At 39.7% G+C, this 24,554-nt stretch overlaps 1 protein-coding gene across 1 annotated transcript in view; it reads right to left on the reverse strand.

The window, feature by feature from the left end:
- Positions 1–1,576: 1,576 nt before the first annotated feature.
- Positions 1,577–24,554, reverse strand: part of yata (N-terminal kinase-like protein yata) — an 882,319-nt gene continuing 859,341 nt past the window's right edge. The window contains exon 18 of the mRNA XM_067140315.2: positions 1,577–1,954. The gene's annotated coding sequence lies outside the window, so the exon portion shown is untranslated. The remainder of the gene's footprint in view (positions 1,955–24,554) is intronic.

Raw genomic sequence — 24,554 nt, forward strand, 5'->3', positions numbered from 1 at the left:
ACAGCGGGTATCTTTCACTGGGAAGGATTCAGTGTGGTATTTCACAACATCACAAATTTCACCATGGACTGCCCAACTTTTGACAGTCTTCCCCCTGAAGCCGTTCAGAAATTTAATCTTAAGGAGGAGACTAAAAAATTGGTGAAGTCTCTTTGCATAAATATCATACAGGCACAATATAGCTCTCTTATACACTTGAAATCTACACCAGAAAATTAGATGACGGAGATTTAAATAATCCCTAGTTGTTCGTTTTTTGTGGTCAGATCATGGGAATAAGAAAACATTTACATTTTCATCACTGAACTGCACTAACTCTACAGCAATGAGTTTCAAGCAGTATTTCCTACATCTGCAAAAAAGGAAACAGAACGTTAATCTATGACATATCCATGTTCCATAAGAGTATGGGAAATATCTAATATTAGATTCTACTTACCCACAGCCATTCCCTGCTATCCTTGCTGCTATAATTTTTCCTATGTGACAACTGAACTCTGCACCAGATTATTTTTCTTTCCTTATAACATTCCCCTCATAGGAATCACAGTTGTTAACACGAGGTTTTCTTTTCCTTAAAGATAATCTCAGTTTCTAACACCAAGTTAAAGACTTGTCACTATGCTACATTATCTCTACATCAATGAGTTTCACTACTGTACGTTATCTTGCAAACTGCTTCTGTTGGCAACTTCAGGAATTATATTATCATTCGTTTGTATTTGAAATGGTACAAGGTGCCCTTTCAAAAATAATCGTTGTTTTGCTGGCATTGAAAAACACACAAAGGATGCAGGTATATTCCTCTTTCTTCTCAGGTGTATTTAAGCCTAAAATGGTATGGTATTCTCTCAATCTTGTGAACTTGTCGACAAGTGCCCTTTTAAAAATAACCGATTGCGTGGTGAAACAACAATCATTTTTGTAATGTGGGAAGAAAGAAAGAACGAAAGCAAGAACACTAAGAAAGAATGAAAGAAGTGGAATATAAGGAAAAACAAGGCTCCCGAAAATGCATCACTTACCTGAAGTACCTAAAAATCCAATTGTAATAAAATTCACAAAACATAAAACTCCCAAATAATTTCCTCCTCAATAAAAACATCAAGCAGTTGTGTAAAAATTAAAATGCAGATCAGACAAATATGAAGAAAACATATAATTTTATTTTTTCAAAGTTTAATGCACTCTTGTTGAGTTACGACTAAGTTTTTGGACAGTCTTATTAATATGTATCAAACATGTCATCTGAAGAAAAATAAATGAAGGGCATTAAGCGCATTAAGTTGTTGGATCTGAGTGTTTTTAATCAACTTATGTGTTGAGAATAAAGCTGTACATTGACATAAGTATTTCAAGTAATTTATCATTAGATCATTTTCACAGTTCTTGGTGTCTTTGAATGGTTCAACCGAGAAAAGAGCTTGAATAATCAAAAATATATTACATATCTTATCTGACTTAATCTACTTAAACTCATCATTCAAATGGGAAGTGCAGTAATATACATTAGATATAATCAAAACCACTCACTTCTATTTTATAGAGAAACTTAGGAATAAGAATCACAATGGTATTTCAAATTTTAACCTAAATACATTCTTTAATGGCCTCTTTCATCCAAAAGAGCTTAGACGTTTGTTTCAACGAGAGCAATAAGTACTTATAATAATTAAATATAACTTGGAATGCAGAGAGGAAATGTTCCCCATTTCATTGTAAGGAAACTAGATGATTCACATCTCATATAAAGTTCTTACAAATATTTTACAAATTTATCACATTATCTTTGGCACAAACAAAAAGAAAAGTGTCTAAATATAGTCCAAGATTAATTTACATAAGTTCAGATTAAGAACTGTATTCTGATATTTAAAACCAATACATCTTCAGTGTACAGGAATTTCTTCTTATGTGGTTCCGCGGTTGATTAAAATGTTCAACTCAGACATACCTAAAAGAAAAATACAAGGATTTAACATGTAGTAGATATAATGTAATGTTTGAAACATGGTTAATTCATTTTAACTAGAAACGACTTAAAGCAATGTTACAACAACTATGTTATAACCCAAAAGCTAGTTCTATTTCCGTGATTATATGACTTCATAGAGTTTAACAAAAATTTCATAATGGTAAGCACTATTATTTGTTTGTATGGCTGCAAGGCAAGAAGTTATGCACATGTCACTCAACCCCGTACTTTTTTCCATTTTAAGTCCTATCATCCTTGAAATGATATGCACCAAACAGACTCATCAACAAAAATATATCACATACCAAAGAGGAGTATTGCTGTTTTTCTGCAAAACTCGGCACGTAGTTACATTTCAAGCAGATGTCAAAAGACTAGCAAAGTGATTGATTACTTGAACGATCTTACCACCAGAGGCTGGGAACGTATTGCCACCCAGGGTCACCAGAGCCACACGAATGTAGTGGAATTTTGTTTTAGGGGAAGGAAAGCTCATAGACCTGTTGATATTCCTCTACACTGGAACTTAAGAGACTTGATCCACTTATCGGAGGATGAGAGGGGTTCATTATTGGAATGATTCACATCTCATACAAAGTTCTTACAATTTTTTACAAATTTATTACATTATCTTTCGGACAAACAGATAGAAAACTGTCTAAATATAGTCCAAGATTAATTTACATAAGTTCAGATTAAGGACTGTATTCTGATACTTAAAACCAATACATCTTCACTATACAGGCTTTTGACTAATTAGAACACACATATAACACTATAACATGACTGTAGAAATACACACCGTTAAATAAAGAATGACATGTTTCGTTCTACAAGAAAAACTTCAGATTCTGTTGAATCATTTTAAGTAAAGCCTATGGTATGTACAACATTGTTTACGTTGCGTAAACTTGTCAATAATTGAGAGTTGGTGATAATATGAACAAGTATTAACAAATAATGATCGTATTAGTATTCTACCGTCACCGTATTAACTTACAGAAGTATTTCTGCAATACGATCATATCGAAACCGACAATTAAAGGCTCCGCTCTTGAGACCAGACAGATATTAAATAATAAGAAGAGAGCTTGGCACCTCTGGAAAGACTTCCCTAACCCACACACTCACAATACCTTCGTTAACGTACACCGCCAGGCGAGGCTTATGGTCAGAACCGAATACAAGACACACGTTCGAGACAATCCCAAAGTCTCATCAACACAAGGAAGATGGAGCGAGAACCACAATACAACAGCAGACGGCGCCGATCGCAATGAACTGTTCACAGGTAATTTTTCTCCCCTCCGTCACAAAAACAACTGCTCCCTCCCATAGATACAGTTTCAAACAGAATCTTACCGAGCATAACTACTACACTAAGTGAATTTTACAGCATTTTTCAAACTCGTCTACCAATAAAGCTACCAGTCCAGAAACTCTTTTTGAAGAATACTGCCTGCAGCCCTTGCGCCCCTCTCTCTAAATTATTTAACAGATTTTTTTTTTCCTCACGGGCTGTTTTCCTACAATCGGGAAACAGACAAATATTGTCCCACTATTCAAATCAGGCAACAAATTTAATGTTTCATCTTACCAACCAATTTCTATTCTCCCCACACAATCCTTTATCTTTGAAAAATTATACACCAGCACATTCACCTCGATCCATATCTCGACCAATCGACAAGGTTTCCTACCAGGTGGCTCTTGTCTAACAAACCTGGACACTCTGCATAGTTTTTCACCACTATCAATACGATCATATCGAAACTGACAATTAAAGGCTCCGTTCCTGAGACCAGACTGATACTAAATAATAAGAGAGCATGGCACCTCTTGAAAGACTTCCCTAACCCACACACTCACAATACCTTCGTTAACATAAACTACAACGCGAGGTTTGTGGTCAGAAGAGACTACAAGACACACGTAGCCACAGCCACTGAAAACGTCCGAGGCAAGGAGCTAAATCACAGCTGGATATCTGCTACGTAGACATTTCGAAAGCTTTCGACTCTGTAGACCACACTCTGCTTCTCCATACACTCTCCAAACGATTTAATATATAATGCAGTCTTCTGACAATTCTTGCTGGCTTCTTACATAACCGTTGGCAGAGAATGATAATATCAGGCACATCATCCTCATGGTCACCTCTGGTGTCCCACAAGACAGTGCTCTTGGCCCTTTGTTGTTTTCCTTGTTTATGGATGATCTGCCGTCTAAAGTCAACGGAACAGCAAATACCCTAATCTTTGCTGACGACTGCAAGATATTTAGCGAGATCAGGAATCCAGCAGATGCAACACTTCTACAGTCCTCGCTTAATGTCCTCTTACACTGGTGCCATACACAGAAACTTATCCTCAATCCACAAAACTGCTGCCACATGACCATAATTCTACGTAAATCATGTTACCTACTCGACAAACCCAATGCTGTAGTTACGCAGCAGCATGAATTAGGTGTAATTTTCTATATGAAATTACAATTTAAGAACCACATAGAAACGTACAACCAAGGCTATGAAACTACTAGGCGTTCCCTATCACTTCACAGAAATGTCTGATCCCACTGCTCTTCGTCACTTCTTCCTCACGATAATTCAACCTCTCTTTTGAACTACTGCTCTCCGACGTGCACAACAGCCTCCCGCTCAAATATTAACGAGCAGAGCAGTGTCCTTGCTGCAACTGTAAGGAACAGAAAGCCCAAACTCAGAAATCTGTCTATACAGCAGGAATTAAAAACGCTGCACATCACGCGACAGGTAGCTGAACTGAGTTTCCTCCAAGGCATATTAAATTGGCATTACCGTCCTCTCTCCGCGGTCCATCCCGCTCCACCAGAGCTGAAAGACCTTCTCCATATTCCCCACTCTCAGCGCTCAATATTCAACGATCTTCCCTATATACCTCCTAAATCTAACACTATTAATAGGAGACAAGAGATTGATATAGCATCAAGGTAAAGTATACTCCAGAGGGGTGTAAATAATCTCTTAAGGTTAAGTTGATGTGAACATGGACATTCTCTTGGTTTTTGATTTGGACAATCTGATCTTGTTACCATTTGTAATGTTTGTTATATTTCATTATGAAAGTTAACATTTGTCAACTAGTCTGTTGACAGTACAAGTGAAATGGGCCCTTTGCTTCATGAATACATAAATAAAAAGTAAAGAGTACAGAAAACGACGTGGTCCAGGCCTTTGGATTTGTTTCGTAGGTCAGCTGTTGAATATTTCTACTGGACGTTCTGTTCTGGACTAAGGGTAAGTGATTTTGCCTTTGACGATTATTTTCGTGTTATCTGTGAGTTTTATGATTTATATTTTCAGTATGTACTTTTTACGCTAATATCTTCCCTCTTATTTGACCTTGTGATTTATCTGACTGACTTGAGTGCGTTGCACTTGAAGCCGTTTTACCACGAATTTCCTTTCGTGGAATTTCATTAACGTTACTTGATCCTCGGGATTCTTGATTTTTACTAATAGTGACAACGGATAAAGGGGTGGGTTCAGTAATATGGTCAACATCGGTTCTAAAATAATGGGTGTTGATTCAGCATTTTCCCACGAGGTCATTGACACCTATTAGTGTACCTAGGGGCGTTCTCACCCGAGGTCATTGACCCCTAGTTGAGTAGTAGAGCAATGGATATTCACGGATCTTTCTTACGAGAGCAAGCCTAACCTCACAGTCGCCATGTTGGAGGGGCCTAACCTTACAGGGCGCAGTTTTACGGACAGATGCCATTCGCGACGCTATCTTGGAAGGGCCTAACCTTACAGGGCGTACTTGTACGGCCAGATGCCCTTCCCGACTCCAAAAGCCTAGTTTTACGGCTAGATGCCCATCCCGACGCAATCTTGGAGGGGCCTAACCTAACAGGGCATAGTTTTACGGAGAGATTCCCTTCCCGACACCATCTAGAAGGGACCCAACCTCACAGGACCTAGGTTTACGGTCAGATGACTTTCCCGACGCCATCTTGGAGAGGCCTAACCTCACGGGGCCTAGTTTTACAGCCAGATGCCCATTCAGACGCCAAGCGCCTAGTTTAAAGGCCAGATGTCCTTACCGATGCCCTCATGGGGCGGCCTAACCTCACAGGGCCAATGAATCAATCAATCAATCAATCAATCAATCAATCAATCAATCAATCAATCAATCAATCAATCAATCAATCAATCAATCAATCACTATTGATCTGCAATTAGGACAGTCGCTCAGGTGGCAGATTCCCTATTTGTTGTTTTCCTAGCCTTTTCTTAAATGATTGCAAATCAATTGGAATTTTATTGAACACCTCCCTTGGTAAGTAATTCCAATACCTAACTCCCCTTCCTATAAGCGAATATTTGCCCCAATTTGTCCTCTTGAATTCCAACTGCATCTTCTTATTGTGATCTTTCCTACTTTTTAAGACACCACTCAAACTGATGTCATTACTCCACTGACAGCTCCGAACATACCCCTTAGTCGAGCAGCACGTCCCCTTTCTCCCAACTCTTCCCCAGCCCAAACTTTGTAACATTTTTGTAACGCTACTCTTGGCGATGATGATGCTTGTTGTTAAAAGGGGCCTAACATCTAGGTTATCGGCTCCTAATAGTACGAAATGAAATGACAAATTAAAAGGCCAAAAACATCCACTGACCAGATTTCAAAACGGGATGGGTGGGTGGGTGGGTGGATGGATGGATGGATGGATGGATGGATGGATGGATGGATGGATGGATGGATGGATGGATGGATTTAAAACGATCAGTGGAACCGACCCACAGTGCCTCGCATGCCCAGAAGCTGGCGTAGAACATTAGAATTAAAGAACAAGGGACTGCTTCTATAGCACAATACTGAATCTATTATTCTTGTAGTCGAAAGGGGTCCAAAATTGAAATCAGCGGCCCCTCACAATGGTGCTTATCGCTAGGAAAGTAGAACCATGGTATTTGTCATGTTGCGGTACTAATCAAGAGTAGCGTAGACTCGCGGCATTCCACACATTATGGTACTACTCACAGGTAGTGAAATTCGCAAATATATTACAGAACTATGCTGCTTTGCACATTGCGGCGCCATTTACAGGCAACGCAAATCTATGGTGTTCATCACATCAGGGTACTAACCACAGGGACTCGTACTATCCCGTGGTGTTCCTCATATAATAAAAGCAGAGTAAAGTCACCTCCGTACAGGCCATGAAGCCCCTTGGAGGAGTGGAAGGTAAAGGCTTCCACCATTGTTAACCTCGGTACGTGATGGGGTAGTGTTCCACATATAGTGGGTACTAATAATAGGCCAGCCAGAACCATGGGTTCCCTCATCCCACGGTGTCGCTCATATAGTGCTACTAATCACAGGTACTGTAAAAGCCGTCGCGCTCTCGGTTGCCACTAATAACAAACCTATTTGGTACCCAACATATTGGTACTACGCTCAAGTAAAAAAGCGACCCACTGTGTTCCCCGCGGGAAGGTACAAATCACAAGTAGTTTCATGGTTCTAATTTGATCATCCCTTGGTCGCCCCTTTTCGTCGCCAGCGTAGTAGGTTCGTGGAACACTACTCTTTTGTCGGAAATCACCCAGAAAAAATCGAGCTGCTTTCCTTGGATTTTGTCCAGTTCTTCAATCAGGTAATCCTGGTGAGGGTCCCATACACTGGAACCATAATCTAGTTGGGGTCTTACCAGAGACGTATATGCCCTCTCCTTTACATCCTTACTACAACCCCTAAATACCCTTTAACCATGTGCAGAGATCTGTACCCTTTATTTACAATCCCATTTATGTGATTACCCCAATGTAGATCTTTCCTTATATCAACACCTAGATACTTACAATGATACCCGAAAGGAACGTTCACCCCATCAACGGAGTAATTAAAACTCAGAGGACTTTTCCTATTTGTGAAACTCACAACCTGACTTTTAACCCCGTTTATCAACATACCGTTGCCTGCTGTCCATCTCACAACATTATCGAGGTCACGTTGCAGTTGATCACAATATTATAACGTATTTATTACTCTATACAGAATAACATCATCTGCAAAAAGCCTTACATCTGATTCCACTTCTTTACTCATATCATTTATATATATAAGAAAACATAAAGTTCCAATAATACTGCCCTGAGGAATTCCCCTCTTAATTATTGCAGGGTCACATAAAGCTTCGCCTACTCTAGTTCTCTGAGATCTTTTTTCTAGAAATATAGCAACAAATTCAGTCACTCTTTTGTCTAGTCCTATTGCACTTATTTTTGCAAAGACTCTTCCATGATCCACCCTATCGAATGCTTTAGACAGGTCAATCGCAATACAGTCCATTTGACCTCCTGAATCCAAGATATCTGCTATATCTTGGTGGAATCCTACAAGTTGAGCTTCAGTGGAATAACCTTTCCTAAAACCGAACTGACTTCTATCAAACCAGTTATTAATTTCACAAACATGTCTAATATAATCAGAAAGAATGCCTTCCCAAGGCTTACATGCAATGCATGTCAAACTTACTGGCATGTAATTTTCAGCCTTATGTCTATCACCCTTTCTTTATACACAGGGGCTACTATAGCTTCTCGCCATTAATCTAGCATAGCTCCTTCAAGCAAACAATAATCAAATAAGTATTTCAGATATGGTACTATTCCAACCCATTGTCATTAGCATATCCCCAGAAATCTTATCTATTCCAGCCGCTTTTCTAGTTCTCAACACTGATATGACATGTGTGCTAGATGCTGGCCATCACATCGTTACGGCTTTTTAGTTATTGATAAAGAAAGTGATGTTCATTTTGGATGATATCGCAAGGGTTTTGATTATTTTATAAGCATCAACACAGAGATACAGACACCACTTGATCAAAAACCACCATAATGCTAACATGCAGCAAAAATATTACAAAATATATAAATCCGTGCTCGAAACAATAGTCTACGACAATTTAAAGAGCTTAAACGTATTCAAGCAGACACGGATTTATTTCTTGAAAACGCAACAAGGGACACCATTGAAAGAAATTTTACTTCATTGCCCCAGTCTACTACAAGTATTGTTTCTATGCAAACATCATATGATAAAGAGAAGCATGAACAAGAAAAGCACAAGGAAGAAAAGAAGAATAGAAGCAGGCTGAGGAGGAGAAGCAGGATAGGGATGAAGGAGAGAATGAGGAAGTACTTAAGGGAACCGGGTAGTGTGAAATGGCCAAAAATTGCTATTTTTGTTTATAGGCATTGCAATTAGGAGCATGTTGAGGTCATTATGTGTATTTTAATATAAACGTGGATACGTCCACGTGATGTGGTGCAACCCCATCTTTTCGTTTGCAAGCAATATTTCATATTGTATTTCGTGTAACTGAGAGCGGTAAAATTTGTGTTCTTCAGGGATTATTCTGTACGTTTCATTGGCTAGACTGAGTATGTTTTAAATATCTTCAGCTGTTTTTCCGCCTACTTAATGTTTATGTTATATCCTCTTTGGTTTACATTGTGATTGTGTTCAGTAACATGTATCATGATTGTGATTTATTTTCTAGACCTTAAGTGTTTCCCAAACGGAAATTCCGTGGAAACCAGCATACATCGTCTGGGAAGAGACAGGCATTTCATGAAGCTATTTCTGGCGGGTTTACTGACCAAGATACAACTCCGTCTGTTTATAAATAACATTAATAGAAAAGAGAAATCGTCCAAAACGCATATATTATGTCGGCGACAGCAGCTGAATATTCAACCAAGGATAGCAGAATGAGGAGACAAGAAAAGAGAATCAATGAAGACGGAGAGGATGTTTATTGCAGTGGAATGCTTTAAAATCGAACTTAATCGAACTTATATCTCATTTTTCTCAAAATGCCATGTTTGCTCAGTCAAGTAGCTTTTCCTCGGAAACTACGTATGTACAGACGCAAAATCTCTATCACATACTGAGCAAATACCAACACACACTGTAGCAGAATGGGTTTGAATTCGTTAGTAGTTATGGAGAAATGAATTAAAAATAACCAAAAGTGTCTTAAAATGTCTACAAAATTGATGTAATAGATAACCATAAATGCAATTGCTATAAATCTGCTACACAGTATTTAGCACGTATATTTTAATGTATTCACCAATATTCATAACTCCGTGTCATCTAAATCACAAGAAGAAATTACACTAAAAATCAGCGTTTTTCGTTTAAAAATTGTAATCTTCCTTCACTGCTTACTGGACAATCATTCCTTACTTAACTCATGTAAACCCACAAGTCGTAGTAACAATACTTCAAAATCTCACATAGATTGTTCGAGTAGTTTAGATGAAATTAAGCGTTTACACTACCCGGTTCCCTTAACGATACTTCACCATCTAAGCGTGTTAAGTTTTTAACTGCACATGTTATTGCTGAAACACCTACATCAACACAAGATCCACCTTCTTTGTCTGAGATTATGATCACGCAAGAGTATCGTAATCAGTTTAAGACTTTTATTGGAAATACCTATGGATCTCTCTTTGCTCCTTATTGTAACGGTTCAAGTCCCGTTACAAGATATCTGTATTATTATTATTATTATTATTACTATTATTATTATTTCATCTGTGATATTATTATTATGTCCGTATTATTATTTTATCTGTGAGATTACTATTATTGTATTATTATTATTATTATTATTATTATTATTATTATTATTATTATGTCCATAGTATTATTATTTTACCTGTGAGATTACTATAATTGTATTATAATTATTATTCTATTCAATTCTGCAATGCTTGTCGCTTGCGTGATTGTAGTTAAATGTATGCATATATACGTGTGTGTAGATTAACAATAAATGCATATACAGTAAAGAGTTGCTGTATATCAGATGTGGATGTGACATTGTTACATTGTGCAATACTGCTGGCGTTACTGCCAAGTCGTCACTACGTCATCGTGCTTATTTAGCGGTGCGCTCACTTTCTTGGAGATACCTACTGGGTGCTGCGGGCGATTTCGCCATAGGGTGTAATATTTGTCGCGAGGTGGGAGTAGATCATAGTTATTTCTGGAGATTACGTAGGTGTGTCAACCAGTCTATATAAGCTGGGTTATCTTGTAGCGTCAGTCATTCAATTGGAAGCAGAGGCCACAGTTGCTTGGAGTGTGAACGAGATGGAGAGGCCTCAGTCAGACATTAATCAAACGGAAGGTGAAGAGAGAAGAAGTAAAGTGGATGGTGAACAGTGATGGAGTCATAGAAGGGTACACTTTCAATGAAGTCATACCGTGCAGACTTAGCAACAAGTCATATGATATGGAGAAGAAGCAGCCACATGGATACATCACCAAATCAGGCGTGACACATCTACAGTAAACACCAGATCAAAGGAATACGTCGTTATTACACTCAAAGTGTTGAAGGTACAGTCAAGTGAACCAGTGAGGGATATATTTCGTATAAATTGTTAAATGTCCGGTCAAGAAGAATTCAAACTCATGCCTAGTTTCTTTCAGTTGCAAAGTCATAATTTCATATTCCCATCTGTTTTAATCGCAGCAGTTCTCACTATTTTATTGAAATTATTTCAAGAATATATTTTGTTCTATCAAATTAATTTAGCGTTTCATTTCCAGAATAGAATAACATAATCTCAAATTTAAAGGGGAAACCGAACGCCAATCTCCTTTTTCCAGAACTTACATGGTATGTTGTCAAAAGTAAGCTTAATACCGCACACCCTAGAGATAGTCAAGATTCTCATTCTATTACTGCTGCACTGAGTGGTAGCTGGCACCCTTCGAATAACGTATGTGTAAGTAAGCAGGTAAGAAGTAAGAGTGAGTACAAGGTCCAACGATTGTGTATTTTATTTGATGAATATTAATTTTCATAATTTTCAATTTAAATTCAGATGTATATGTTTGTAAAGTTAGTAAAGGAGTTAGGAACCTTTCTCATTATATAGAAAAACTCCTTACGGGACAAACTAACACAACCTACGGTATTCACTATGAAGACGACTGTTCCTGGATAGGCAATGCAAATGTTAGGATTCATAGCAACAGACTCATATTCAAAGGTGTTACCTATAAACCTACTAAAGGTCTCTTAGAACTCCTTTTCTCATGAATATATAACATGGATATAATTTTACAAACTAATCTCAACAAATATAAAGCAATATTTTTTGCTACTCATGCAACACGACGTAATTACAAGAGGATAGAAGCTGTAAATGCAAATAAAAGTTACAAGTTTCGAGAGTATATTTCTGAGCTGCTTTCGTCACATCAACCAACTGCACATGGTCTTAAAGTCATCTACAAGACTTTGTTACCGTATGTAGACGTAAGATATTGGAATGACACTAACTTACTTGTTGAACGATTTCAACTTCTAAGAGCTTCGCAAGATGCTGGTCACAAAGGTCACGAATCAAAAATTAGAGAGAATTACGACTTGCGGGTATTATTCAGTAATGGCTCGTCAAGATAAGACTTCGCCTGTAAAGATAAGCATCGCACACGAGTTACATAAACCAGCACGTCGCACCTACTATCGCAGTCGCGTTATTACACGCGGAAAAGATGATCTTTGGCAAGCAGACTTGGTAGAATTGATTCCATATGCCTCTACCAATAAGGGGTATAAGTATTTACTTACTGCCATCGATGTGTACTGCTTGTTTGCTTTTGCACCTCCTGTGTGTTCTAAGACAGCAGATCAAGTCAAAGACGCATTTAAACACATTGTTGAACAATCGAAACGCTGCCCAAGGCTTCTTCAATCCGATCAAGATAAAGAGTTTTTACTAAAAGGATATTTCTTCTTACCTCAAGTTACTTGGCATTCATCACTACTCTATGTACAGCAATCTCAAGGCAAGTGTTGCAGAACGCTTTAATCGTACACTCAAAACAGTGATGTGGTGAGAATTAACAGCTCAAGGTTCATTTCGTTGGATTGATCAGCTACCTAGTCTCGTGTCTACCTACAACGATACACCACACCGCACTATCGGGACAAAGCCACGTGTTGTTACAACGAATACACCACGCTTAGATGCTATTGATTTTGTAATCAAAACGGCTGAACCGTAACGCCATCACTTTAAAGAAGGTGATTTCGTGCGCATCAGGAAACACAAGCCTACCTTTGCAAAATGATACACCCCTAACTGGAGCACAGAACTTTTTCAAATCAGGAGTGTTAAGCTTACTAATCCAGTTACATATTTACTGCGCGATCTCACAGGACAGACTATTGCAGGAGGATTCTGCGTGGAGGAACTACAGAAAAAAATATCCTGATCACTATTTAATCGAACGTGATATTCGACGTTGTGGAAATGAACAGTATGTCAAATGGATTGGTTTTAATAACAACTTCAATTCATGGATAAAAAAGAGGAGGTATTTTAAATCTTGTGTTTTTTTTACTCTCGAACCTCTACCTATCCTTTCTTCTACGTCATATGACAAGATTACACTTGCAAGTCAACATTATTACTACTAGATAATTTAGGACACGCTGTAGGATTAATATTAAAAAATAAACAACACATGCAATATGTTTCACAATTCATATTTATTATAGAATATATACATTTTCTTTCTGCAAGTGAATGTGTTCTCTCCTTTCTTACATAGATTATTTTACTGTCTTCACTGTTTAATGGCACTACACAGTAACAGTTTTCCTTTTATTGCGCCGGCAACAAGTGCTGCTATCTTCTCAGCAACTGAAGCGTTAGGTGATGACACACTCTGCATAGCTTTACGAAGCATATTTCCATCAGCTACAAGTCTTAGTTCAAGACTGCTTTGACGATAAGCAATGTCATGCTCTTTGCCGGCAGCGTCTAACATATGAATATCAGTATCACCTCGTGCCGAGCGGACGTCAAGTCTGTTCCAGGTCAGCAGTACTGGTAACTACGAAGATGAAGCTCAAAAGGAAGATCAGTCACCTTATTGATGAGTCCATGCTCAGCATGCTTCCTCACCTTTCTCCCAGCACGTTTCTTCACCTTTACCGCGACAACTTGCATACAATTTTCGCAGCCATGATAAGTGTTTATAAGCGAAGACAACTCGTTAGTTTTAGGTCCGTGATACAGTTTAATGAGTTGACACGTACGGCACTGTCTCACTGAAGGTCTCCTAGCTAAACTCTCTTGTTCATGATGTAAACTACACATTTGAAGATCTGACAAAACAGGATCTTGTGTCCACTCACGAGTCACCTTATCCCAGATCTTCTTTTCAGCATTCGCAGCTACATTGACCAAAAACGCCTTTGGTAATACATTCAATTCTTCTTCAGTAAAAGTGTTTAGTTTTTTGCAAGCATACAACTTTACGATTGCCTTTTCAACTGCGTTATAGTTAGTATCAGATAGAAATGACATGATGTCTTTATTCTACAAATGTTTCTTTCACACTGACGTCATTTCGACACTGCAATTAACATATGTTGCTCACCTCCCGGCATGCACTGCAACACAACCAATCAAAGAGCATGAGCACATATCTTGAAGACTGTTTAATTGTTTCTCAACTATGCTCCTTGTTAGAAGTTTTACATGAAGGACACCCTAATTCATGCATGTCGATTATTTCACACGTTGATGGTAGATACTCACGCAACCATTCCCTCTTTTCGCATCCCTTTAAAAAAACAACATTTGCTCTTCACAACTGAGCGTTCATGATCATTTGTAGAAAGCGACAAGGAATTCCTGTTTCTTCCCACTGCAGACCTAATTTTTTTTCTATCCATAGTATCTGCTATTTGTCTTCATCTGTTTGCAAACAGTAAGGTAAAGGTGGGCTAAATACTTAACTAACCAATTTTGGCGTCAACAACAGAGTGCAATTCAACACAGCCACCTCGTTGAACACAAATTTGTTGCCCATTACTTTAAAGCCTTGTACATCAACTATTAATGTTCTTGTCATGATGGAATAAAGCTATAAAGGATTGAGTTTACTACAGAGTAACCTTGATAGCGAACAAGTCGAAACATACATAACCATGTCGACATAATCGCTCATATTACGTCACAGGTCTGTTACTACTCCAAGGGAGCTAGGCCAGATGAGGAGCAGGAGGGAAGGGCATCTGCCCGTAAAACAGGGCCAAAGGTAGCGACCCTGTAGTTAGACACCACCAAAATGGCGACGGGAAAAGCATCTATACAACTGCGCCCAAGACGGCGACAGTGTAGTTATGCCCCTCCAAAATGGCGACGTAAAACTAGGCCCTGTTTAGTTAGGCTCCATCCATGAACTTAAGCATGCTCTCTTACGCGAATCCCCCATTGTCCTACTGCTCAAGATAGCGTCAGCCAAATTCGCGAATCCCCCATGCCCTACTACACAAGATGGCGTCGGGAAGGGCATCTAACCGTAAAAGTGAGGTTAGGCCCACCAAAGGTTACGCTTGCTCCCTTACGCGAATCCACACTGCCCCACTACTCAAGATGTCGTCGCGAGAATCCCTATTGTCCTATTACTCAACATGGCGTCGGGAAGGGCATCTAACTGTAAAGGTGAGGTTGGGCCCCTCCATGAGGGTAGGCTTGCTCTATTACGCGAATACACATTGCCCTACAACTCAACATGGTGTCGCGAGAATCCCCCTTGCCCTACTACTCAAAATGGCGTCGGGAGGGGCGTCCAGCTGCAAAAGTGAAATTAGGCCCCTCCAAGATGGCAACTGTTGTGTCGGGAAGGGCATCTGCCCGTAAAAGTGAGGTTAGGCCCCTCCAAGATGGCGACTGTGAGGCGCAAAATCCGCGAATCCCCACTGCCCTACTACATACAAGGGTCAATGACATCATACCCCCGTATTCCGTCTACTAGGGGTCAATGACCTCGTGGATAAATGCTGACGCAGCACCCATTGTATTATAACATACATTGCCCTACTAATGGTGCCTTTGTTGCCTATTTTCAAACATCATTGTACCCCAAACTTCAGCTTTAGTTTTCCGCAGCTATGTGTTAGGGGCACTGATCTCTATACATGGATGGCTGGTAGCTTGGATAGCAGTAAGCCGAATAGAAGATGACTGGCGTAGTAAGATGGCAGCGAGCGCACAGTGCAGTAGACCACGAGGAGCGCGCTTGCTTTGTTTATGCTTAGTTCAGTGACACCAGGGCTCCTGATTGTAGTTCCACGGGTGTGCTGTGCTGTTTTATTGCAATATCCCACATATTTCAAAAGGAAATAAGATGAAATACATCAATGAAAAATCACTAGTTTGGATATTTCACTCGCTGAATTGGAACCACATGTTACTTCTGCATGTTAGTAAAATATAAACAAACAAGGGAGCCATGCTTGTACTACTACGATTAACACAAATACGAATTCCTAAATGTAAATAATACAAATACATAAATATATTTAAACTATCAAAGTATACATGTGTGACAGATATAAACTGAGTACTATTTGGAAGAGGTACAACATTCTCTCCGTCAGTTCAAATTACAATATTTCCTAACATAACGTAATTGTATTGATTACGTAGTAAACAAGTGACTGTCAGCATGCTGAAGTGCCTTCTACGGCAAATACGCCGCGAAATACTTGAATATCCAGCGAAAAACACACAGTTAACTATCATTATGCCGTTACAGGAGAAGTGAGTGTGGTTCTGGGCTTTTAAATGTCCTGCGGGCTCATATTAAATGGCTTTTACAAGCTTTAAACAAGCCGGAATTACTAAGATCAAAACATTTTCTGAAAGAGGGAGAATACGGCTATTTTTGTATGAATAAAAAGAAAAACCGAGCTTTTGGCTCAAAATACGAAAAAATCCGTCATACCTCCCCTTTAGAATGCATAATTTCGTGGCATACATGTATAAAAATTACAGCAATGTTTCCAGAAACTGTTTTTCACTCGTATTGTATTACCGATCGCTAATAGCATGTATTCAGCACCTAAGTTAATATTTGTCGGCCGTTTTTATACACTCATTTTTATTGCTATCCCGGAGATATACCGACCTCGGAATGACATGTCGGTGTTCCCAATGTCCTTATGCTTTGAGGAAACATGTCTCTATATTTTTAATCAGTAGATAAAGTCAGGGATTCGGCCGCCAACACCGCCACTGGCTCTCCGCAGAGGCTTCCTCCGCCACCACCTCCTCACGCTCTCGGGAGAGCCCTCCTCCTCCACCACCGCCGCCACACGCTCTCGGGAGCGGCCTCCTCACGCAGGCTAAGAGCGCGACCCTAACCTCACATCCGCCATCTTGGAGGGGCTTAACCTAACTTTTTATGCGCAAGAGAGCTAGCCTAATCTCACGGAAGGGCCTAACCTCAGTTTTACAGCCGGATGCCCTTCCTGACGCCTAAGAGCGCGACACTAACCTCACATGCACTACCTTGGAGGGGCTTAACCTAACAAAGAGAGCTAGCCTAACCTCACGGAGAGGGCTTAACGTCAGTTTTACCGCCGGCTGCCCTTCCTGACGCCTAAGAGAGTGAGCTTAAACTTATATCTGCTATCTTGGAGGGGCATAACCTAACAAAGACAGCAAGCCTAACCTCATGGAAGGGCCTAACCTCAGTTTTACGGCCGGATGCCCTTCTAGACTCCAATTGCACAAGATGGCGGCTATACATAACTCCTTATGAGACACCTTAAGGGTGCTTGCGCAAGATGGTGGCTGCAAGATTGTTGCTGCTCTTATGAGACCCCTTGGGATGCTTGCGCAAGATGGCGGCTATATATAGCTCCTTATGAGACACCTTAAGGGCGCTTACGCAAGATGGCGGCTGCTCTTATGAGACGGCTTAAGGGTGCTTGCACAAGATGGACTGAGACACCCTAAGGATGCTTGCGCAAGATGGCGGCTATACACGGCTCCTTATGAGACACCTTAAGGGTGCTTGCGCAAGATGACTGCTGTTCTTATCAAGAAAGCTAGCTTAGAGGCTAACGTGCCGTGCTGGTTCGATTCATTAAATTTGGGACTTAAATGCAAAATGATAAATATCTCGAAAACGGTGCGTCGTAGAGCAAAACGGACAAAATTTGCAGGTTCGTAGTATGAGGAACATGATAGCATAAGAAAGAAGTAGTCTAATGATGAGATCAACGGTTGATAGATAGATAGATAGATAGATAGATAGATAGATAGATAGATAGATAGATAGATAGATAGATAAAAGCCTTTATTTTCTGTAGCGAAGTTAGGGCTCTTGGCCCTTTCTTACACTTAACCACACACGTATTATTATTTGTTAATACAATGCCACTGATTAACTTAAAATACTAAGAACTACAAATAACACTAATATCTAAGACAAAATTATGAATATATACACGCAAAGATGACAGAAAGAAAAAGGAACTGCCTACATAATACAGATTTGAAAAAAATACTCATTTCAATACACAACGAAAGAAATACAAACGTAAAAATACTAGTAAGCTTAATAAAATTTTAAAATGAAATTCAGTTAATTGTATTATTGCAATACTACATCTAAGTTAAATTCAGTTACTACTAAGCTATGTTTAGGCTACTTCTACTTCGTAAATACAGTACGGATGTTTTTACTTTAATTTAAATTATCATATTAACCCAATATCTTATTTTAATGTACAATAATCTCATATCATTTTCACACACAATCACTCGTTCCACTCATACAGGTACCTTGCTGGAAGCACTTAACGGGGAACTGCTGGTAAGAGGTTTTAAATATTTTTTTGGATTCAGCATCCTTGATGTCTTTGGGAAGAGCATTCCACCATCCCGAAGCGGTGATAGTAAATGATCGATGGTATGTGGTTGTTCGGTGGACAGGTATTTCTAGAAGCGACACGGAGCGAGTATCATGGAGATGTAAAGAGCCAGGGTGACGAAAATTGCTGGAGAGATAAGCAGGGATGTCTTTCGAAAGTACCTGGTACATAAAAGTATTTGAATGCAGTTTACGCCTGTCGTCTAGTCGTAACCAAGATAATTGTTTATAATAGGGAGAAACTCGAGCGTCATACTGTAAATCCATAGCATATCTAAGACAAGCATTTTGAGCGCGTTGTAGTTTTAAGCTTAATTCATTTGTTATAAGCCAACGGCCGTAGCCGTGTTGAAACACCGGATCCCGTGAGATCTCCGAAGTTAAGCAACATTGGGCGTGGTCAGAAGTTGGATGGGTTGCCACGCGCTGTTGGTGGGGGTAAGAGAATGGAGGAGCGGAAAGGAACTGGCCACCCTACCGCACATAAACTCCGGCTCAGGAACACCTCTGCGGAGGTTCGGACCTGCCTTCGGGCAGAATAAACCTTACCTTACCATTTGTTATATCCGTAAAAATTACATCACAGTAGCCAAAAATGGGAAATAATAATGACTGAACAAGTATAATTTTTAGTGATCGAGGGAGTACATTTCTGAACCGTTTTAAGGGGGGCAAGCCACAATAAACCTTTTTACAGATATACTTAACTTGCGCTGAAAAGTTTAGTTTCTGTTATAATAACTCCAAGGTTAGAAACTGATTCACAAAAACGTATAACAGTATTATTTAAAGTTATGGGAGGAATGCAGTTTTGTTTTAAAATGTGAAGATTCTTTGATGTACCGATGATAATAGCTTGCGTTTTATGGGGGTTTAATTTAAGGTTGTTTTTAATTGCATGGCCGTTAATTTGCTCAGATCAACATTAACATTACATATTGCTTGTTGTATATTATTAGTTCTAGTGTGGTAATAAATTTGCAGATCATCAGCATAAAGATGGTACTTGCAGTGCTTAATTGATCTGGTGATATCATTTATATATAAAGTGAACAGAAGAGGGCCAAGGACTGACCTTTGTGGGACACCAATATTTTTTGTTCGCCACATTGATTTATTATTATTTGCAACCACACACTGTCGGCGGTTTGTGAGGTAAGAATATAAAAATTCCAGCACATTCCGGCTAAAGTTTAAGGACTGTAATTTGGGAAGAAGCAACCTAGGATCGACAGTATCAAATGCGCTACTGAAATCTAAAAGAGTAAGCATTGTCACTCGTTTGTTGTCCATTGCATATCTGATGTCATCTGTCACTTTCAGCAGAGTTGTCATGGTACTATGTTCTTTCTTAAAGCCTGATTGCTAAGAGTCGAGTAAAGCATATTTATGTAAGTACGTAAGGATTTGCTCATGCACCAGTCGTTCCAGCACTTTGGACAGGGGTGGTAGGATAGAAACTGGTCGGTAATCTGAAGGAATACTGGGTCCATCCCTTTTCGGGATTGGGATGACGAGGGCATCCTTCCACGCCGCAGGGAAAATTCCTTGGGTTAAACAGTAGTTAATAATGTGTGTTACGATTGGCATAATGGCGGCAATGATATATTTGTAGAAAGACAGAGGTATGCCATCGTGTCCAGCAGCATTTGATCTGAGAGAATACATAACTCGTTTTACGACATTTATACCAACCTCTTTAAACACAAATGTATCTTGAATTGGCATAGAAGAAACATTATTATTATTATTATTATTATTATTATTATTATTATTATTATTATTATTATTATTATTATTATTATTATTTGCTGCTGTTACGGTGGATTCGGCCGACGTGAAATGTAAATTTAAGTCATCAAGGGATACATTCGCGCCTGCTTTAATAACTTTCGACCTATACCCATCGTTCGTAATTGTTTCCATATTTCTGTCGAGTTCTTGCGTTTTGATACTTTACACATGTGTATATATTTACTGTTTCTGATTAATTGTTTAACCCTGTTGCGGAGAACGCGGTAATTTTCAAAGTCATTAGCATTATCCGTTCGTTTAAACCTTCTGTACCATGAGTCACGCTTTGCCATTTCTGATTTAATCTCACTAGTCAACCACGGAGAAGGTGGTCGACTTAGCCGGATCTCTTTCTTGGGAGCAAATTTGTCAAAGTTCTAACACCAGATCACATAATTTATTTATTTTTACGTCAATATCATCCATGTGTAAAATATCGTTCCACGGCAGATAATATGCTTCGTGTCGTATTCTTTCCTTGTCCAGATTTTTTATATCCCTACGTATTATATATTTAGTTTCATATTTTGGCATCTTTAATGAATAGCAGATATATATTAGATCATGGGTAGAAATACCTGGCACCGCAAGCTGTCCATGATTTAAAACTTTCTGAGGATTGTTAGTTATGATTAAGTCAATCAAAGTATGAGTCGTCCGGTTTACTGTATGTAGATGATTAGTAGCATTTAGAGGTAGGATATTTACGTCTAAGCTAAATAACATATTTTGTAAATGTAATGAGTCGTTTGTCGCAGTTAGCAGATTTGTATTAAAATCTCCCTGTATAATTATATTTTCGTACAGTGGAATTAACTTGGCTAAGCAAGGTCCGATATATGTCTCACGTCTGAGGGTTTATAAACTACTCCGATCAGTACTTTTTGATCTTAGCCGAAACTTCTACAAACATAAACTCTGGTCAACTGGGAATTGTCTGGTCTGAAGTAGCCACTATTTTGCTCTTGAGATCATTACGACAGTAAATAGCACACTCTCCCCTATACGTTTTCTTCGGTCTAGACGGTGTAAAGTCATGTTATTTAATTCAACAAGGCCTGAGTTTAGTGAAGGTTGTAACCAAGTCTCAGTTACACATATGCAGTGCAAGGTATTACTATCATGAAAGAGGGATTGTATTTCGTCAATGTGAGCCATTAACGATTGCGCGTTAATATGACAACACTGTAGGGCTCGCCGATAGCTTGCAAGACTTTCTCTGATAATGTTTCCCGCTGGCGCCGTTGAAGGGTAGGGTGAGAGGGGCGACTGGGGAGGGGGTGGGAGCGGGTCACTGACATCAAGGGCACTGCAATCGGTAGAAATAACACTTCGATTGTGACTAGCCATTGTCTAGACAATACTTCTGCTTACTCACCTTGTATTCTCGACAAGTACTTCCAGGGGTACAATCACATTTACTCACACACATACACGCACATTTAATTAAAACTACGTTACGCGTTAATGGCATCCCATCAATGAGCCCGTATCAATGCTCACTCGTGTTATACATTACACTAACAAGTTGTACCATTGTAGTAACAGGCACTTTTTGTCCATTGTCACATAGCACAACAATGCGACCGTCCTGGCCTCAGACACGATTTAAGCCAAAGTGATCACGTGCGTGATTTAACATGTTTTTCCTGGTTCCCGTGAGCGATTCCGTCAGGGGAAGGTGCGTGCCTTTTAGCTGACGCTTAGCCCTCCAGATGCGGTCACGATCCTGGTACCGCAGGAACTTAATAATCAAAGGGCGTTTACCCGTGGCAACCACATCAGCCGTTGTTCACTTCGGAACACCTAGGCGATGGCAACGGTCAATGTCTGACATATTAATCTCGATATCCAGTTTCTCTTTAATAGTTGATAATACTTTGTCGTACACGTTTTCACGTGGTGCTTCCGGGACGCCATGCAAAATTAAACAGTTTCCGCGGCTATATTGTTCCGCTTCGTCCATCCGTTCACTTTGCTCGTCCAGCTTTTCCTCTGTTTTCAAAATATTGTTTTTTTATGTCTTTCAGTTCACCGGACACTTTCTCTTGAAACGCACAGAACTCCTCCTCCAGCCGCTGTAGTTTCTCCTCCCGGTTGGCGATGCTGGTCACCTCCTTGAGTTGGGCGCGGAAATTCTGCATTGCATCTTCAATAGCCGATACCTTTTGAACTACATCCCGTAGCGTCATGATCGTTGTCAGTCTTGGACGGTGATTATTAAAACTACGGAGATTAGGTCGCGAATGGCACTTAGCTGCTGTTTATCTTGCAGATTTACGAGTTTGCCTTGACACACACTTTACACTATGACTGAGCTCTCCGCCATCTTGAATACTTCCTACTTAGGCCCTTAGGCATTGACAGTTATCTAATTCTACAAGATGACGGCTATACATAGCTTCTTATGAGATTGCTTAAGGGTGCTTGCACAAGATGGCTACTGCTTTTATGAGACTCCCTAGGGATGCTTGCGCAAGATGGCGGACACAAAATGGCGGCTATACATAGCTTCTTATGAGACTGCTTAAGGGTGCTTGCACAAGATGACTTCTGCTCTTATGAGACACCCTAGGGATGCTTGCGCAAGATGGCGGCTATACACAGCCCCTTATGAGACGGCCTACGGGTGCTCGCACAAGATGGCGGTTATACACAGGCTCTTATGAGACGGCCTAGGGGTGCTCACACAAGATGGCGGTTATACAGAGGCTCTTATGAAGTAAGCTAGCTTAGAGGCTACTGCGCAAGATGACGCCTGCTGTTATGTATACGGTAGAGGGCAATTTGAAATTCCACGTGCTCTTTAAAGCTACGTTCTTTTTGACATGCTGCCATATTTAATCAACAGAGCACGGTGCTGCTCCCCTTAACGTAGTGGGGGAGTGGGTAATTTCCATGTGACAGCTGTCATCCGACATCTTGCATCGCTAACCTTAGTGCTGACCTCTTTAGCTACTTACCTTTGAAATGTGGTGGCGGGCAATTTGAAAAATTCCACATGCTTTTTGACACCAACCATCTTTAATCAACAGAGCACCGTGCTGCTATCTTTAGCTATTACTTTTGAAATGTGGTGGCGGCAATTTCTACGTGCACTTGTTTGGAAACAAGCCCACGTGCTTTTTTGACAAGCTGACAGCAGCCATCTTTAATCAACAGAGCATCGTGCAGCCATCTTTATCGTAGTAGCGGGAAATGTGAAAAATTCTAAACAGCTGTCATCCGCCATATTTACTTAACAGAGCACCGTGCTCCCATCTTTAGCTACTACCTTTGAAATGTGGTAGCGGCAATTTGAAATTGTATCCAGCTGCCATCGTTAATCAACAGGGCACCGTGCTGCTATCTTTAGTTACATACCTTTGAAATGTGGTGGCGGGTAATTTGAAAAAATCCGTTCGCTATCATTAACTTTAGTGCATACGTGAACCTAACCTCTCATCTACTATCTTGAAGGAGACTACCCTTAGTTTACGACAAGATGTCCTTCCCGACGCTAATTAGCACTTAGAGGTTACTACACAAGATGGTGGCTGCTGTTATGACCTTCTCCCCTGTTAAGGTACAAGTATCAACATGCATCGCGAAGGCTAGAGTGAGCACGTGCTGCAGTAATGACGTTATTGTACATATTTAGACTTGATCGTTCTCTCAAGACTAAGGAGGCAAAGGAATGCAATAAGTATGCATAATGAAAGCAAGAGTGTGTATGTGCTGCGGCGATGATGTCATCATAGTTGTGCACGTTTAGATTTGCAGATTACAAAATAAGTAAAAGAAACATAACAATTCTAGAATCGAACACTGTACTCGATGTCGTTAACTTCAACATGCGTTTAGAACATTGTTTGATGTATTCAAATCACTAAATAAGTAATAACAAGAATAGAATCGAATCGAATACTGCACTCGACACAACATGTGTTTAGAACATGTCAGGGATACCTTTGTTCTAAGAAGATCAGATTGCCGCACATTCCTTGTAGGGCTAAAGGGCTAATAGACTAAAGGGC

This window comes from Anabrus simplex, chromosome 2 (assembly GCF_040414725.1).
Source record: "Anabrus simplex isolate iqAnaSimp1 chromosome 2, ASM4041472v1, whole genome shotgun sequence".
In the NCBI taxonomy this organism is placed as follows: domain Eukaryota; kingdom Metazoa; phylum Arthropoda; class Insecta; order Orthoptera; family Tettigoniidae; genus Anabrus; species Anabrus simplex.